This window comes from Cupressus sempervirens, chromosome 6 (genome assembly GCF_028749045.1).
Source record: "Cupressus sempervirens isolate cs-2001-9-10 chromosome 6, ASM2874904v1, whole genome shotgun sequence".
NCBI lineage: Eukaryota > Viridiplantae > Streptophyta > Pinopsida > Cupressales > Cupressaceae > Cupressus > Cupressus sempervirens.
The window spans coordinates 101,370,979-101,390,022 of record NC_143123.1 but is presented as its reverse complement, the minus strand read 5'-3'; the positions used below and the strand labels follow the sequence as shown (position 1 = coordinate 101,390,022).

Sequence of the window (19,044 nt, the reverse complement as noted above, 5' to 3'; positions counted from 1 at the left end):
GGTGCAAACCTAAGTGACAACAGTTTTTGGCACACCCGGTGGGACAACATCTTCCAAACAAAAATTTTAAGTCTATTGGTGTCAAGAAGAAAGAGTTTTAGAGATTAATTCTGAATAGGTAGTGATGGCTTCAGTATTCAAGCCTTCAAGAGGTTGATTCTTCAAAGTACTTGGTGACTCTGAACATCAACAAATCTGGTTCCAGGAAAAAGTTGCAGTGATTCATGCCTAGAGCTGAAACAAGGGCATCTTCTAGAGGTAAATTTCAATATCAAGAGCTTTCTCTTTCAAATCCTAGAAGAAGGAGGACTAGAACTTCATTATCACTAGTTAGGGGTGTAATAATAGTTAATATACCTGTAAGATCTGTCTCTACTCCTCCTACTGTTTGAACTCAGCCTAGATTGCCATCAACACTCATCAATAGAACACTTGTTTACATGGCACAACCAAGAGTTCATGCTTTTGCCACCTTTAATGGTGGAAGTCCTCTATTGTTAGCCCAAAGACATGATATACCAGTATTTGCACTAAAAAGTATACCTAATTTTACTGGTGAAACTTCCATCTCCCCTTTAGAGCATATCCAAGAAGTAGCAAATGTCTGTAATATTCATGGTATTACAGAGGATGATGTTGCTGTCAGACTTCTAGCCTCATCTTTAAAAGGAAAAGTGTTACAGTGGTATAGAGGCTTAGCTCATGGTTCTATAACTAATTGGGATGGACTAGGAGCAGGGTTATGCAAACATTTTGAGGATAGAAGTGACTATCTGTCACTTTTAGAGCAGTTGACTACTATTAAAAGAGCCCCCCATGAGTATATGACTAATTTTAACTATAGATTTCAAAAAACATGGGATAGAATACCTACTACAGTGAAACCTACCCCTGGTAGTGCCTTCTTGCATTACCTTGGAGCTTTCAACAGTGATATTGCCACTACAATCCAAACTATGGGAGGAGATACCTTGCCTAATGCCTATAAGATAGCCATAAAAGCTGAGAAAATCCTAATACAAGGAGGCAAACTGGCTCTGAGGCCCCCTATGCCTTTCTTTCCTGATGTTCCCAACCACCAACTAGCAATGGCCCCTCTTCCTACAACTTCTACATCACAAGCCCTTCCTCTAGTCCCTCAAGCTTCCATACCCTCAAATGGGATAGATGAAGTCAAAGAGATGCTCCAAGGTCTAGTGTTGAATACAGATAAGAGAGAGAAGACCCTAGATAAAAAATTACAAGAGCAGGGGAGGGAGTTGAAGGACCAAGGAAAAAGATTAGAGGATAGTTTTTCTATGACACAAAAAATGAACAACAAGGTGGTGGCCTTAGAAAGGCAACAAGATCAAGGTGGCAAGCCTCCCCAATTGCAATATCAGGCTCCAAATGGTGGTAGGTCTCCTAATCAGTGGAATAGCTCTTTTGATCAGGGTAGGCAAAATAGTCATGCTTCTGCTTCAAGCTCAAATCGGAACAAAGCTATAGTCCCTCAAAATAACTTGGCCCAAGATCAAGATTTCTGTCCTTCCTGCAACTATTCTTATGCCTATTGCATGTGCTAGAAGGCAGAATCTTATTTGGCCCTAACTGACCAAGAACCTGCAACAAAGCAATCATAAAAGGAGTATCATCCCAAGGAGGCCTCATATATTCAAGGAAATGATGATTGCTCTTTCATGAATCATTAGATTAGGGAGCATTGTAATGTAAACAAGGATTCCGTTGCTCATAACACAAGAAGTAAGAGGAGAGCTATGGAACATGTTGCCCCTCCTTCTCCTAAGCAGGCCTCAACTTCAAGTGTTGCACCTCATGCACATGCAGCAAATGAATGAACGAGTGCTTCACAACAGAAAAGGCAAGATTCTAGAAAGAAAGATGCAAGTGATCTTTATGTTGCCCCATCTCAACCTGTTATAAGTGCAGCTCCCAAAGTTCCTACCAAAGTTCCTAACACACCATTCAGTGTGGTAGAGCAAATGAAGAAGACCAATGTGAATATTTCTATGTGGGATGCTATTGCTACCATACCAATGTAGAAGAGGATGCTACAACAAGAATTAGAGAAGATGGAACCCAAGGATCAGCCATCTATCATGGAGAGTTCCACAAGTCTAGTACAACCAGCAGGGGATGTGGAGACAAATAAAAAGGTTAGACCTCCTCCATTCTATGTTTCTCTGATTATAGGGGGCAAATTAGTCCACAATTGCATGATAGATTCAGGGGCTAGTAGCTCAGTAATGCCTTGGTGTGTTGCTGATGCTTTAGGAATGAAATATGAGCCCATTGTTAGGGATGGGTTACAATTAGATGGTAGTACTATCAAAACTGTAGGTATCCTTAGGAATGTGGAGATGGCCCTACATGTATGCCCTGGTTGCACTGTGATTCAAGAGATATCTATTGCTGAAGTCAAGCCCTATTTTGCTATCTATCTTTCAAGAGACTTCACTGCTCAAATTGGTGGATTCATATCTACTGATTGGTCATATATGTCATTCACAACCAGATATGGAGCCAATGCCTCAATTAGAGCAGAACCTCAAGCCCTTCATCACACTAAATCTTACAACCCCAATCCCATCAACATAAATTTCCCTATTCTAGAGATGGATGAAAATGAAATAGTAAATGAGCTTGCCACTTCCATAGTAGAGATTTCTGATTTCTTCTTGGATGAATGGGCTAGTACGTATCAGTTTGAACCTATGTCAAAAAATTTTGAGATAGGCCTTAGTACATATTGCATAATAGAGAAAGATGCTCAAGTTCTTGATCTAATCGGGACTAATGATGATATAAGTGGAACATGGAGTATGTACTTTGATGGCTCAAGGAATAGAAATGGATCAGGGGCTGGTGTTATGTTGATCTCTCCTGGACAAATAAGATACTACTTCTCCTTTAGGCTCCAATTTAGTTGCATCAATAATGTGGCAGAGTATGAATCTTTGATTCAAGGTCTCTTACTTGCCCAAAAGAGAGGAATTCAAGCCTTGAGAGTATATGGGGATAGTGAATTGGTAGTTAACCAAGTGAGAAACCAGAATATCACCAAAAATGTCTTGCTCAAGTCTTACAAACACAGAGTCTGGGATTTTCTTAAGGGCTTCAATGCATTTAATATTCAAAGCATTCCTAGGAAAGAAAATAGACATGCTGATAGACTTGCAGCAGTAGGTGTAGCTTATGATGTACCAGAGAATCTTGAGGAAGAAAAGAAGTAACAAATAAAGGTGGTAGTGAGGCCTGCCATCCCTGACAAAAACACTCATTGGCAGGTGTTTGATTCTGATAAGAAAATTATGAGTTTCTTGCAGAATGAGGCAGAATTCTCAGATAGAAACCAGTCAAGACTCCAAGATCAGTATGGTGATCAGATCATTCATCTCAGTTCTAACAAGTTGCCCAAGGGTCTCATTACCTTGGAGAGTGTCTTTAATCCTGATGATCAAACAAAAGGTAAAGGAATGAATCTAGCTGCAAAAAAGGATGATTATGCTCCAGTTACAATTGTTGATGGAAAATCTTTGAATATGGAGAAGGTATGTTCGAAAACTGAGCAAGAAAACTTCATTCATCTATGTCAAGAATTTAATGATGTATTTTCTTGGACATATGATGACTTAAAAGGGTTTGACCCTAGCTTGTTTCAGCATACCATAGATTTAATTGATAAGGCCAAACCAGTAAGGCAAAAACAAAGACCAGTGAATCCTAAGATTGAACCTCTAATGAAAAAGGAGCTATCCAAGTTGATTGAGGCTAATATAATATTTCCTATCAAACACTCATCATGGGTAGCTAATCTTGTCCCTGTAAGGAAGAAGAATGGAGAAATCAGACTGTGTGTGGACTTTAGGGATCTTAATTAGGCTTCTCTTAAAGATCACCATCCTCTCCCTTCCATGGAGAAAATCCTGTCCAGAGTCAGTGGGTCAAGGAGATTCTCTTTTCTTGATGGGTTTTCTGGTTATAACCAAGTGTTGGTTAAAGAATCTAACAAACATAAGACAACATTTACTACTAAATGGGGCACCTATGCTTATTGCAAGATGCCATTTGGGCTAACAAATGCAGGTGCCACATTTCAAAAGGCAATGGAGATGGCCTTTAAAAAATTAATTGACAAGTTTGTCTTAGTATACCTTGATGATATAACTGTATATTCAAAAAATGTAGAAGATCATTTTGATCACCTAAGATAGGTATTTCTAAGATGTAGAGAGTTTGGGGTCTCCCTCAATCCAGCCAAGTGTGTCTTTGCTACAAGCCAAGGAAAATTGTTGGGACACATTGTATCTAAGGATAGGCTGACCATTGATCCGAAAAGAACAAAGGCAATATGTTCCCTTCCTATTCCTAAACACAAGAAGGGGTTGCAAAGTTTCCTTGGTAGAATAAATTTTGTAAGAAGGTTTATTCCTAATCTTGCCACCATGGTGAAACCCCTTACAACTATGCTTAAGAAAGGTATGGTCTTCTCATGGACCAAGGAAGGGAAAGATAGTTTTGAAGAGATCAAGACAGTCATAGCCTCAGCCCCTACTCTCATGAACCCAAATTTTGAGAAAGATTTCATCCTCTACACTCTAGGTGATGAGTCAAGTATCTCTATTGTCTTGACTCAAAAAAATGACAAGGATGAGGAGTAGCCCATAGCCTTCTTTAGTGAAGGGCTCAAGGAATATAAAGATAAGTACAGTTATGTAGAGAAGAAATCCCTTGCACTCATTAGAGCCTTGAAGAAATTCAAGCACCTCTTGTCCCACAATAAGATCCATTTATTGGTGCCCCATGCCAGTGTAAAAGACTTCCTGTTAAGCAAAGATATCAGTGAAAAGAGAGCTGGATGGATCACTAAGGTAATGGAGTATGATGTTGATATTCAGATTACCAAGCTGGTAAGAGGGAAAGGGTTGTGCAAAGAAATGTTATTAGGCCATGATTCAGATGAAGAGGCTGTTATGGTAATAATAGAGCAGCAAGAGGTAAGAAATGCTGATGGTCCAAGGAGCTAGATAAATGATATGAAGAGCTTCTTATTAGGGAATGGATACCCTCAGGGATTGAGCAAAGCTAAAAGGAGACAATATAGACTGCAGTCGATTCCCTATGTTGTAATTGATGGTATCCTATTCAGGAGGGATTTTAATGGGACCCTGTTAAGATGCATTGAAGAGGATCAGGCTGAGAGGATGATTAAGGAACTTCATGATGGCCCTGATGGTGGCCATTTCTCTGCAAGAACAACTACAATGAAGATCATGAGGGTTGGTTATTATTGGCCATCTCTATTCCATGATTGTTATGGATATGTGAGAAAATGTCAGAAGTGTGCTTTCTTCTCAGGAAAATAGAGGCTTGCAGCTCTCCCCCTTCATCCTATTCAGGTGGATCAGCCCTTTACCCAGTGGGGGTTGGATTTTATAGGCCCCATTAATCCTCCATCTAGTGCAGGTCATAAATGGATTTTGGCTACTACTGATTATTTCACTAGATGGACAGAGGCAGTTTCCTTGAAGGATGCCACAGAACCATCAGTTGTTGAATTCCTTGATGGAATTGTATCTAGGTTTGGTGCTCCTTCTACTATCATCTTGGACAATGCTAAGTCTTTTGTTGGAACCCAGATTTGTGCATGGGCAATGAGTCATAATATCTACCTGAGCACATCATCCAATTACTATCCCTAGGGTAATGGTTTGGCTGAGTCTTCCAAAAAGAATCTGATCAGAATCATGAAGAGGACAATAGAGGACAATCAGAGGGTCTGGCATAAGAAATTAAGAACTGCTTTGTGGGCTGACAGGATAACACCCAAGAGATCTATTGGGAATTCACCTTTTGTGCTGGTATATGGTAGGGAAGCCAAACTCCCAATCTCATTGGAATTCCCATCCTTGGAGTTGGCTCATCAGCTGGAATTGATTGAAGATAATGCCATGTCAGTAAGAATGGCAGAGCTGATTGAACTAGAAGAAAAGAGAAATAAAGCTATGCAAACCCTAGAAATACATCAGCAGTAGATGAAGAGGAATTTTGATAATAAGGCTAGGGTTAGGACCTTCAGGGAAGGAGATTTAGTTCTAAAGTGGGATTCAGATAGAGCAAAACTAGGAAGACATTCCAAATTTGATGCACTATGGAGTGGCCCCTATCTGATTCCCAGTTGCAAACAAGCTAATGCATTCTAGCTAAGTTGGCCCAATGGAGAGATTTTTCCCATTCCAGTCAATGGGATCTATCTGAAACCCTATTTTTGAAAATTTGGGAATCCATGTACATAAGTAGTTTAGTTTCTTTTCTGTTGTTTCCTGCTTTTCAAGAAGTGCACGGGCACAGCCGTCTCCCTGTGAGGTAGCATATTTTGAGGTGTCTCAGGTTTCAGAGGAAGTTTTGTTTTTTGTTTCCAGTTGTAGTTGCAGTTTTTTCAGGATTTCATGTTTTTATCTCCTCACAGAGGGGTTAGGGTTTCACAGTATGCACAGACCCATTTTTTGACTCCATAGCCCAATGGATACACGAGGTCACTGGTCATACACATAGCAGGCTTGTGTCCCTTGTGAGTCACCAAAAATGTTATCATTTGTTTGCCTTGCCAAGATTCAAATTTCAAATGTCCAGCCCATCCAATGGCTGATTCCCAAAGTTAATATTATTTTAATGCCTAAGCCTTATAACATGGTTTCTATGGCCCGCAGGTTCTCCATCGTCAGATCTAAGGTAGATCGAGAGTTGGCACTGTCTCACCATTAGAAGTTGCACGGTTAACACGTTAGCGACATGGCGCCCTGATGACACGTGTCCGGTGGGTCCAACTTGCCAAGCAAACATGTTTGGTGGGTCAAAAAAGTTCCACGGCACTGTGAGCGCTATGTCACTATCATATGTTGATCGAAAAATCTTCATAGCAACATAGCGCCCAACCGGCCGGAGGGTGTTTCTATGGTGAGTCTTAGTGTTTGGCGGGCAAGGTTCGCAGTATGGGAAAATGTTTACGGAAGACTAGGCGAATATGTGGTTCACAGGCCGAAAAGTTTCAAAAAGCTGCAAGGCACCATGGCACCAACGAAAAACTCATGAGTTTTCCATTAGCGACATAGCGCCTAGTTGACACGTGGCGTGGTCAGGATTAAGCAATACCAGAATCTGCCAGGTTAGTGCTTCGAAGGCCAATAGGGAGGTGCCAAGTGTATGAGTCAGAGCATATGTGGTTCACGGGCCCAGCAATTTTTAGAGGGAAGGATGTGCAGAGTACGAGGTGGTTTTGATCGTCAGATTGAGATTGATCTACGACGAGCGCCATCGCGCTATGAGGAACTGCTTGAGAGATATCAACAGCGACATAGGGCCTGGGTGCTACATGTCCTAATGGGACCATATTTTCATGTAGCCAGCATAGTAAAGGTTTAAGCTTTCCACCGTCAGATCTATAGAGATCAAGGGCAGGCGCCATCGCACTATGGAAAAGCTACGCGTGATTTACGATAGCGAGTTGGCGCCTGGAGGACACGTGTCCTCGTGGGTCCAAGTTTGGAGGTGTAGGAAATACAAACAGTTGGCACATGGCCAGTTCCCACTGATTGATACACTGAGGGGCAGTATCTATCTTGCTTGCCATCAGATCAAGGAGAATTGACGGAAGATGCCATGTCGCTATGGTGAAGTTGTGCGATCTTTACCATAGCGACATAGTGCCTTTTGCCACATGTCAGTGGGGCCAAGTCTCACCAAGGTGCGATTGCTGAGGTGGCACCAGTTATGATGGGCTCGGGGTAAGGACAACACAGTGGTACGACGAGTCTTCATGATCGTCCAATTTTAAGCCGATCAACGGTTGGCGCTATCTCGCCTTTGGACACTGCAGGATGGATACCATGGCGACATAGCGCCTTGTTGACACGTGTCTCGCTGGCTCAGCTAAGGTTGAAGATTAACGGCTGGCAGTTAGAGCAATCGTCACAGTCAATGTGGCAATTAGTTTTGATGTTACGGCTAGATGGTGGAAAGGTGGCATAGTTAGGTTGAAACCACTAAGTGCTATGGCGCTATCAGGATTTTTTTGAAGACTTTTCAATAGCGACATGACGCCCAGTCAATATTAAGGGTGGTCAAACGTGGAAAAGATGTCCAGAACGACAGAAGGAAGGAATGTGATTGGCCCACGTGGCCCAGTCAGCATGTGGAGCCGTTTGACCTCGCTGACCCTGCTGATTCATGAACCAAGAAACAAAGGTAATTGATTTTTTTGTGTGATCTGATCTTCGTGATCAATCCCAACCTACCCGAAATGAATGCAAAATGAGGAAGAGCACTCCACCATCTCAGTCAATCTATCTACCCAGTCAGAACATTGATGGCGTCGTTTTCAGTCCTCTCAGAACACCTGTTGCAACAAAGATCAGATTTTCTTCAGATTCTCGTGATTGTCCTTCACAGGACTTAATGGTAGGTAGCTGCAGGGTCACTTTAGCAACAAAAGATCTCAGTTATGCTTGAACTAAAAAGGCAGATTTTGTAGTTTTTGTAAGGGGGACCTTCTCTCTGATTTTTTCCTCTGCTTTTGCTCTGCAATTCTAGCGTGAATTCCCTTGTGCCTCTGAACTATCTAATTCTTTACTTATCTCCTTCAGCCATTGGTATTAAAGTGCAAGAATTCTTTGCTTGTGCCATTGTTTTGTGGAAATCTGTAATCTGCAAGACTGTATCTTTGCTGGCCTGTGAATGATGTATAAGCGAACTTCTTCCTTGTGTCATTCATTTTGGTTTTCTGATCTGTATGTGGTTATTTGATTAAAGCAAGTCTGAATGTGTATATCCTTAGTTTCATTCTGGTTCAGTAGTGCATGTATGGGCAAAGATTGTTCCGTACACTCTATTTTGGTGCATCACCTCCTTAGATTAGAACTAGGTAGAATTGCTTTCGTTCTCTCTTTCTCCCTTTTCCTCTCCAAGAGTAGTTGGGTGCACCCTGATAGTAAGAGGAAGCCGACCTTCTCCGGAGACTCAACCTCGCAGTTCAAGTCCCATAGCTTGGAGGTTGTTTCCATGTTTCACTAGGTTGTCCTCGCGCATAGGCCTTGGACAAGGGTGCAAACCTAAGTGACAAAAATTATCAACTATTTTTTGGATGATAAGTTAGACTCTAATACAAGTCATAATTTACTAGATATTTTATTAAGTTTTACTCTACGATGGGTGTATAATAGTTTGTGATAATAGTTTGTGTTAGATATTACCTTTTCTACTACTTGGTTGTAATGGCCCAAAGCATAAAAGGTATGGTTCTTCTTTTCTTTTACTTGGGTTCAAGATTCTTATCTTGACTCATCAAAAAATTCATGGTGTCGGACTTGGATGATGCTAAGGGAATGAGAGAGGCTACAGGAAAGAAAAGAACTAGATAAAAGATGATGTCAAAATGGTCATGGAGAAGATCAATGAAAAGGAGGAGCTATAATTGGAGCCAACTTAATGCTAGGTTGGTTCTTTTGTTTTCTAGTTATTTTTATTTTTGTGTTTTCAGCATAGTTATTTTATTTGGTGTTGCTCTTGTCATAGTTAGGTTGTTGGTCACTTGTAGAACATTGGTTTTATGGGGGTGCTAATTTTATATTTCACCATGATTTCTTTTGAAAATTTTTAACAACATTTGAATTTTTAGGTCCCCTATAGAAAACCTATTCTAACCCTTAATAATAAAAAAATTGCAATTCCCATTCTCAATTTTCATTACCATTCCCATTTTAATTTCTAATTCTAATACTAGCAACCAAACAAACCCTTAAGGTATCTCAAACAAACCCTTAAGGTATCTCATGTGCCTAGAAAAGAAAATGAACTAGCAAACAAGCTTTCAAATATTGGGGTGGCATGTCACACGATTGATAATTTGACAAGCATTGAGTTTTTCAATGATATCCCTCCCCGCGAGTTGGCCATGTGACCCCTTTACACATAGAAGTTTGCCCTAACTATGGTCGAAAGCATTTGTACCCAAGGCAATTATTGCTTAGTGATGCCAGCCAGTCCTTGGTATTTGGTATCCATCCTTGGAAATCTATTCTCATGGGATTGGAGGCAATGGAATTTCCAATTCTCGCAAAGATTTGTGGTTGTGCCTTCTAGAGGCATCCACTAGTTATTTAATAGCTCTCCCGTACATGCCTTCAATATCTACTTTTGTCATTATCCTTTGTTTGCAAATCGACAATTAAAACATACAATGGCTAATTTTTCTCTTGACAAATCCCTTATTTCAAGGGTTCCATTTCAGTGACTTGTCTACGGCACATTTTCAAGCTTGACGACGAGCTCTTCTGGGAGGCGCGAAGACTCATGTTCAGCGAGCATTTCATGGAAGCTGATTGGAAGTCGAGGTCTAATTTGCATATCTCTTCTCAGTTCTTGGCATTAGAGCTGATGGTAGAGGGCTCAAATGAGGCGGTGACGTACGTGATGAAGGTTGAGATTGTCATTGACATTCATATGTAGAATCGTTCTTGGAGGTTGATTGGGGGAGGATCAGATGAACTTCAACCATTGTTGATTTCATCATCTTCGGATCCTGCTGAAGTTATCCTTCCTTCTGTCCCTTGGGGATGACACAAATTGCTTATTTTCTTCCATTCTATGAACCTGGAGCGGGCACTGGTGGGAGACTGAGTGGGGAGGAAGCACAAGAAGACACTTTTGAGATCCAACACATCGATTGGTGAGGATGGGCAACCACTGATTTGAAGGAAAATCCCCCCTCGATAAAGCAAGCAAGGCTCTGCGACGTCTAGTGGGTTTCTTGTGGGGGATTATGGTGTAGAGAAAGCAACATGTTCTTCTAGTTTTCTAAATGTGGGTTGTGTAGTGGTTGGTTCATCAACCCATTCTATTAAGATTCCTGTGGCGGTGGACATATCCCTGCTTCCAGAGCGCACTCCTGCTCATAGTGGGAAGAAGGCTTGTTGTTTCGTTGCTTCTCTGCCAGATCACGGAATCCCTAACTTCTCAAGGGAGGAAGTTGCTTCTTGGTTCAAGTGAGCCTGGTTCAGTTTCTTGGGTTGGGATGTTATGTTTCGGGTAAACTCTTGCAGACCTGCATTATTACCATAGTGTGGGCATTTTTTATACTTGTATGTAAAATGTAACCCATTTTATGAGGGGTTTGGTTATTGCTAAATAGGCAGAGGTTTTATTTGGGCTTGGGCACCTTTTATGGATTGTACAATTTTGCTTTTATGTATCTTTATTGTAATTTTTTCTAAATATTCATACAATTTACTATTAAACAAATAAAACAAAAAATCTATTAAAGAAAGAAAAATGAAAATATTTATTATCAAATTAAATATTAAACTAGGTTGTCTTACACATTGAAAACAATGATGAACCCTAACTTAAAAAATAATCAAATTTAACCTTTAAAACTTCATTGTAACGAGGGGTAACCTTTAATTTATTCAAATGTCAACTCTAATTAGAATCTTATGAGGTAGCACATTTCTAATTAGTATGTCCTCATTGCACATGTCTAATCTAATCCACCATATACCTTAAACCAAATTTATCATCAACACAAATAAACAAACTATCATAACACTAAACCTAAATTTAAATTATAGTGTTACACTTAAAAAATATTTACCATTTATTAAATCTTAACTACAAACATAACTAAAGTTAAAATACTAAATTGTAACCTTAAATATTAAAGTCATCAAATCATCAAACATATTTTCTTTAATATTTAGAACATTTGGTTTCTCAAACCCATGCACATGTTGGATTTATTTGTAGTTGTCACTATAGTGATCTATGTTAATAAATTAAAAAAACTAACCCCATAACCAAACATTGAGCCCTATCCCTAATAACCATTGAGCTTTTACAAGCTTCCAAAATCTATTCCAAACTAAGATTTAAAAAATAAGACCAAATGATAATAACCCAAACCTAACTTTGACCATTAAAGTGAACAAAATCAAAGAATAATCCTAATTTTCAACCTACTAAAACCCTAATTTATATACTATTAATATAATTAAATTAGAAACCTAATCTTTACACTACTCTTAAATGTCAAACTTGGATCTGAGCTTCTAAACCCTGAATCCTAACCTTAATAATCGTAAATAGTATACTAAATAGTAATCATAAATGCTACACCCTAATTCTAAATTGTAAACCCTTAATGCTAAAGCATAACCCTCACCCTAATTATAAATTTTAAATTCTTATCATACTCAATCTTATTTGATAAATCCTAATTTTAAATATTAGACCTTAATACCAACCTATATTTAAAACAACCTTAAATTTAGTCATAATCTTGAATCCTAATTGTAAATCCTAATAGTAAAACTAATCTTAAATTCTAATAGTAAAACTAATCTTAACGTTGACTCAAACCATAACCATAACCTTAACCAAATCTAAATCTGAACCTTCCCTAATCAAAATTTTATTTTTAACCTGAATGCAATTTTATAATCATAATGTAAGTCCTGCCTTCACCCTAATCCTGACGCTAACCCTAACCTTATTATCAAGACTAACTATAATTCTGTTCGTAAAAAAGACCACAGACTGAACCTTAACACTAAACCCTATTAATAGTGACAGCCACAATGGAGATAAATGCAGCAGCAGTTTTAACATAGCAGTGGTGACAGTACTGGGATGGCTGTTACATAGAATGTCACACTCTAAAAATAGATTCGCTGCTTTCTAATAATAGAACTAACACATTGCAGGCGAACTTTATCAAGCACGAGGTGTCTAAACTTTATTATTAATTTTTTAATCTTAAGTCTTTTATACAATCTTGAGAGCTACAGTTGCAGATTTTAATTGGGGCGTAAATTTCAATAACAATGCAGTCAAAATAATAACAAAACTGCATTTTAGCTCGTACTGTTACACTCTGAGGCAATTTTTACTGTGGTAAAAAAATGGCCTCTTGAAATCTCAATGAAAAATAAATTTAATACGATGAAGATAAGGCAGAAGAAAAAATTCAGAACACTCACACTGTGCGGTGTTATTTTATATTCTCATTATAAAAAAGAGATCTGTTGAGGACTACTTAGACTGCAGACAATATCAACTGAAGAAATATTCATGAAAAAGATTGGCAGTCATAAATAACAGTAGCAATAAGTAATATTTGTGTTCGAAATCCTGAGCCCATGGCAAGACAGGGCCGTTAATAACTCTATTATGACAAAACTACCAGCCACATAAAATCCGATCAAGTACTGAAATATATAAGATGATAAATTAGTCAAACCCTTACTATTTTTCTACTGGAACTTTGAAAATACTGTGATTATCCAACAGAAGTTGGCGTATTTTATAGCATTCAAGATCCGTATCAACTTTAACAAAAAAAATTAACACCGGAAGGCAACACTTACCGTGGCATTGTGTAATATTTTAGGATCTGTCGAATTCTTATGTCAAAAAATTACAACGTGACGAAGGCAAATCAGAAGTAAAAACTCAGAACACTAACATTTTCATTAGGAGAGAGATATTACAAACTACTACTAATACTGCAGACGACATCATTTCCATATGTATTCATTAAAAGGCATGGCAACCATTAATAATAGTAGCAAATACTTATGTATTCGAAACCCTGAGCCCGAGGCACGAGAGGGCTATTAATGAGAATGTTAAGCGAAAACAACCAGCTGCACAAAAGGCGAAAAGCACAAAGATAATGAATTACTAGTCAATCTACATTTATTTTCTCCTGGAACTAACAAAATACCGCAATGATCAAAAGCTTGGGACGTTTCATTGCAAATCAAGAACCGCATCATCTGCACAAATAGAATACAAGGAAAAATTGAGTGTAAATGGTGTTTAAACCTTTCAAAGTAAATGAAAAATGCAGAGATTTACTACAAAACGTGTTTAAACATTTCAAATTAGATGAAAAATGCATAGACTTACTACAAAATGCGTTTAAACGACGAAAAATGCATAGGTTTGCCACAAAATGTGTTTAAACCCTAGATAAAAAATGCAAAGATACATTGTGTTTAAACCTTTCAAAATAGGAACTGTGTTTAAACCTTTCAAGATAGCGCAGTGACAGTATTTCTAAAACTGTGTATTTTAAATCTTAGTGCTCGTATTTCTGAAACTGATTATGCTAATGACAATAATTATAAAATTGCATTTAAATCTTTCGCACTAGATACAAAATACATAAATCAACCTTAAAACAGTGTTTAAACATTTTGAACTAATGCAGCGACAATATTTATAAAACTGTGCTTAAATCTTTCAAACTAGATGAGAAACACATAAATTATATAAAACAGTGTTCAGACCTTTCGCACTAGCGCAGCAATAGTATTTATAACACTGTTTAAATCTTTTAAACAAGATGAAAAATACATAAATTAACCATAAAACTGTACTCAGACCTTTCGAAATAGCACGACAACACTATTTATAAAACTGTATTTAAAGCTTTCAAACAAGATGAAAAATACATAAACTTAATATAAAACTGTAATTAAACGTTTCAAGGTAGAGCAGTGACACCTTACCTGGAAACTTTAAGATCAACGCCGCAGTGATGAGATGTGTCAGAGAAAGAATTCCGGTATTGGAACTCGAGACGATTGTAAATGAAGGGGAGATAGGCTAGTAAAACGAACGGCGCAAACGCGGAGAAAGTGCAAGCAAGAACAGAATCACTGCAAAGAAAAGCGCAAATAACCAGTACAGACCGAGGAACGTTAATGCTGAATTGGAGAAATTCGGTGAATCTGCAGTAAAAGGATCCTCTGTAAGCGGCGCATTTGCCTTCTCGCAGCTCCTAACAAGTGAAAACAGCAGCACCGTCCATAGCAGAAAAATAAGCGCCTCGTATTTGGCCATGGCAGACAAATCTTCAGAAGAGAAGGGCAGAAAAAGGACAAGGCAAATGGTGTGGGGAAGGATATTTATGGCCAAAATTGTAGGAGGAGAGGAAAGTGCAGAGAAAAACTACTGAGTTACTTTCTGTGTTTTACTGGGAAGACACGTGTCAGTTATGATTGAGAAATTTTGAATTCCACGATCAGACAAAGTTGTTTTTCAAGCGCCCCTTCAACCACGCATATCAGTTTCCTCGGACGTGCAGCTCATTTGGCTAGTTTGTTACGTTCAGCTTTTTCTTGTATGGTGAAATGATGCCCAATGAGGCTTAATTGTCTTCTTTTTCTTGTCTAAAAACAATTTCAGTTAGTTTAAAGAACCGAGATTTCATATTCTAAATTTTTTATTAATTGAATTTTAACTTTATATAGATCTATAGTTATTGGAAAATGTCATTTTTAATTTTGTGAATTTGATACATCTTTTATAAGTGCACAAATATTATTTTAATAAAAGGCTTCTTGAACATTTTGGTCTAGATTTATGGCTTAGATGCTTACAACAATCTCCTATAGCTTGGATTTGCTTATGTTCCCAGGCCCTTCCCTTCCCTTTCAATAGTAGGGGGTAGGGGTAGGGGACCTTTCTAGATTCTAGACGTCACATCCTTACATCTAAACATCCAGGTCTTTTGAATGTAGTGGATAATCAAACATCAGTGGATAACCCCTATTTTGCAGCAGATACAACAACTAATACATTTAGGATGAGAATTAGAGCAAGTTAAACATCACACACTAATCAAGAAATTAAACTTGGAAAAATAAGTCAACATTGACTATTTAACACTTTTAGCCTAGGAATCAAACTGTAGTGTGTGATGTTTAAGTCATCTGCTAAATTCATTATCTAAGGAAAATGATTCAATAAGTGAACATTTAAGAATGATGAGTTAGGAATGCAATCTTTAAAATGAAAAAAGTCGAAGAGTGCATCCAAAGTTATAATGATTTATTTGATCTCATTATTTTATAGCATGAAGAGGTGAATTAAATATTTTTTTGTATTTTTTCTTAATGACTAGTCCAATATACATTGTAAATACAAGAGAGCGTGAGACCATGTGCAAGATCATGGTGGATTAAAGTAGATCCATTAGAAAACTTGACTTAAAACAAAAATTATTTGACAAAACATTAAATTTTTATGTTCTTTTTGGAAAAAATTATAAGTGGTTGTATCTAGTATCACTTTACATGAATCAAATAATTAGATTTTTTTACAAGATTTTGCATAGAAAGTGATATAGAGTTCATAGGTATTATTTTTAATTATATATAAAAACAATTATATAGTTAATTTTATTTCATCCTTCATATACAAAACATTAAATTCTCACAAGTTTATCATATGAAGTTCATTTTATATGGCCTATATTGTAACAATCATCTCTAAATACATGAAATATTAAGATGAAAATTAAAAAATCAATAGAAAATATTCATTTTATCAATAAGGATAATATTTTCATATAAATTATCACCTCTCTCCCAACTCCTATCCAAGATTTTAACTAGATTGCATCATCTCACCTTGAGTCACTCACCCTCGGGAAAAGCACAAAAATGTGTCACCCTTTGGGATATTTTAAGGGGTGACAGCTAAAGTTGTTACGAGTAAAGGGGTTATGGTTGAAACCCTATTGGCTGTACATATATCTGGTCCTTTCTGAGGGCAACATGGTAGGCTACGAGGTTATGACTGAAACACTTTTGGTCATAACTATTTCAGTAGAAATAACATAAGGCTTTATATATATATATATATATATATATATATATATATATATATATATATGCCGAACTCACTTTTGAGAGGTCATTTTTAGTGTTGTGGTTTCCAGATTTTAGGAAGCAAGTTAGGGTATTTCAGCCGTAATTGGTAGGTGGTTCTTTTTTTGTGTTTTTTAAATTTTGTTAAGTTGTTTTTAGTTATTACATATTAGTATTAGTTAAATTAATTGCATTTTAAGTATTTTAGTGGTTAGTTATTAGATTAGTTCATTTTTTATAATTAAATCATATGTTAGATAGAGTACAAAGTATATGCATTAAAAAATTAAATTTAAAGTCAATTTTAATGTAATTAACCATAGGTATAGATTTTACATCTAGATAACTATAGTATTATTTAATTAAATATCTATTTAATGGGTGAATGCACAAAGTTGGGATGCAATTCTGTGGAATGATACCTCTTAGAAATGGGTATCCGATTTTTTAAATGGGCTCCCAAAAACGGGCACCCATTTAAAAAAAAGTTTTTTAAAAATTAGGTACTTGTTTTTAAAAAGTTGAAAATGGGTACCGATTTCTAAAAAATTCAAATTTTTTAGTTTTGGGGGATTTTACATGCCACTTTTAATTTTTCAAAACGGGTACCCGATTTTTTAATTTCAAATAACAGGTGCCCATTTCTTACAACATGAGACGGGATTTTTTTTTCCCTACCTTAGATTTTGGTTTTGGTTAGGCTTTATGAGTCCAAGCCTATGCCTTGACCTCTCAAGGTTTGGCTAAGACATTGAACTGACAAATTCATGCTTTGCCATAATTTTTAGAGGGTCCTTTTTATCAAATTCTTTTATGAAACAAAAACCTATTAGAGCTCTCACTGTCTTGATTTTAGAAATATAAAGTTTATAGCGTTATTATTTTATTTAATATTTTTGTATTATTTTTAAAGCAAAGGTGGTACCTAAATGTAAAATAGCAATGTTCACTAAAACATTAATAACTTTTTTATTTTATGATTTTTCTTAAATTAATTTATATCTCATCAATCTAGATTCAATTATTTTGAAGTAAAATAAAAAATAGTGAAAAAAGAGAAATTTTGATCAAACTATGGTGTCTATACATGAAAGGTTTTAAAATTTACCTTTATAGCCAATTAAAATTAATAGATGTGTTATTTTGTAGATGTACATGTTATATTATGTTCACGTAGATTACTATCATGTGCTATTAAGTTCCTAGATTCTACACTTTTGGCTTCTACCACACTCCCTTATAGGTAGAAGATTATAGCTATGAGAGATGAGTTGTGTCATATGATTTAGATGATTGAGTCATACAACCCATATGGTGATATTAGTTTTGAGAACTTTTTCTTCTCTTTCTCGTACAGTCACTAACACTATGAAGTATGGATAAATTGATATAGAGATCTCCACCAATATGGTGAAGAGAATGTTTCCATTTTATATAGATAGGTCTAGGTTTAAAAGTTATTTAGCTATGAAGTGTACAAATCAGCTTGTTGCACCATTTATATGTCCTTGCTAGTTAGCTACACATCACAAGTTGCCAAAGAAGGATGAGTTTCCTCTCTATTTTGGTGAACAATTGTTTGTAAAATTTTATTTATATTATGATGTAGATTGAATATATTTTCCAAGTCATGCTGGATAGGACCTCACTAGACTATCAAATAAATTTAGACCTGAAGACACCCTTGTGCCCATTAATAAATGGGCAATGGTGGGCCCAAACCTTTTGGTCATGTTGAGAGCTCCACAAATGGTTATTCAAGGTATGACTATTCCAGATGATGTTGTTAGGACTCAGATCTATCTTAGCATTTCCATAGTTGCTACACATTTATTGGAGATGTCTTCGGATTAATGTGGCAAATATATGTTATGATCTCATGGTACCATTCCCACTACCACATCCTCTAGCATGGTACTTGATGATGTGTATGGGATAGAAAAGATACCATTTCCACTAGAGGTTTTTGCTATATCAAATGTGTATGCATTGCATTGTATGGAATCCTATTTAGTAGCTAATCTTCATGGTACATTTTAGGCATTATTGATAGACAAAAGAGAATCCTCTTAGTGACATTGGTTGTTAGATCATCCATATTCTCTCATGCACAACATGATCATAGGGTTCACAAAGACATGAGGATATTCATGCACCTTTTACTCTTACACAAGGCCCTGCAATACCTGCTCCTCACCTACTCAAGATCCTGTAACACCTCCTACAACAGAACACACCCATACTCAAGCCCCCAAAGTATGAAAATGTGTACTTACCACTATGTTTTTAGACAAGATGGTCAACTTAGACATGGATTGGGCTATTTTATCAT

At 37.0% G+C, this 19,044-nt stretch overlaps 1 long non-coding RNA gene across 2 annotated transcripts; it reads right to left on the bottom strand.

The window, feature by feature from the left end:
• Window positions 1-12,142: 12,142 nt before the first annotated feature.
• On the bottom strand, window positions 12,143-14,934 carry LOC149551441 (uncharacterized). 2 transcript variants are annotated; one of them, XR_016353296.1, is made up of 2 exons: window positions 14,568-14,934; window positions 12,143-13,829 (listed from the first exon to the last, which is right to left on the bottom strand). It is a non-coding gene; the product is annotated as an uncharacterized LOC149551441 (long non-coding RNA). The 2 variants fall into 2 exon arrangements; XR_016353297.1 differs by having other exon boundaries at window positions 13,491-13,829; window positions 14,563-14,934.
• Between the last annotated feature and the right edge of the window lie 4,110 nt (window positions 14,935-19,044).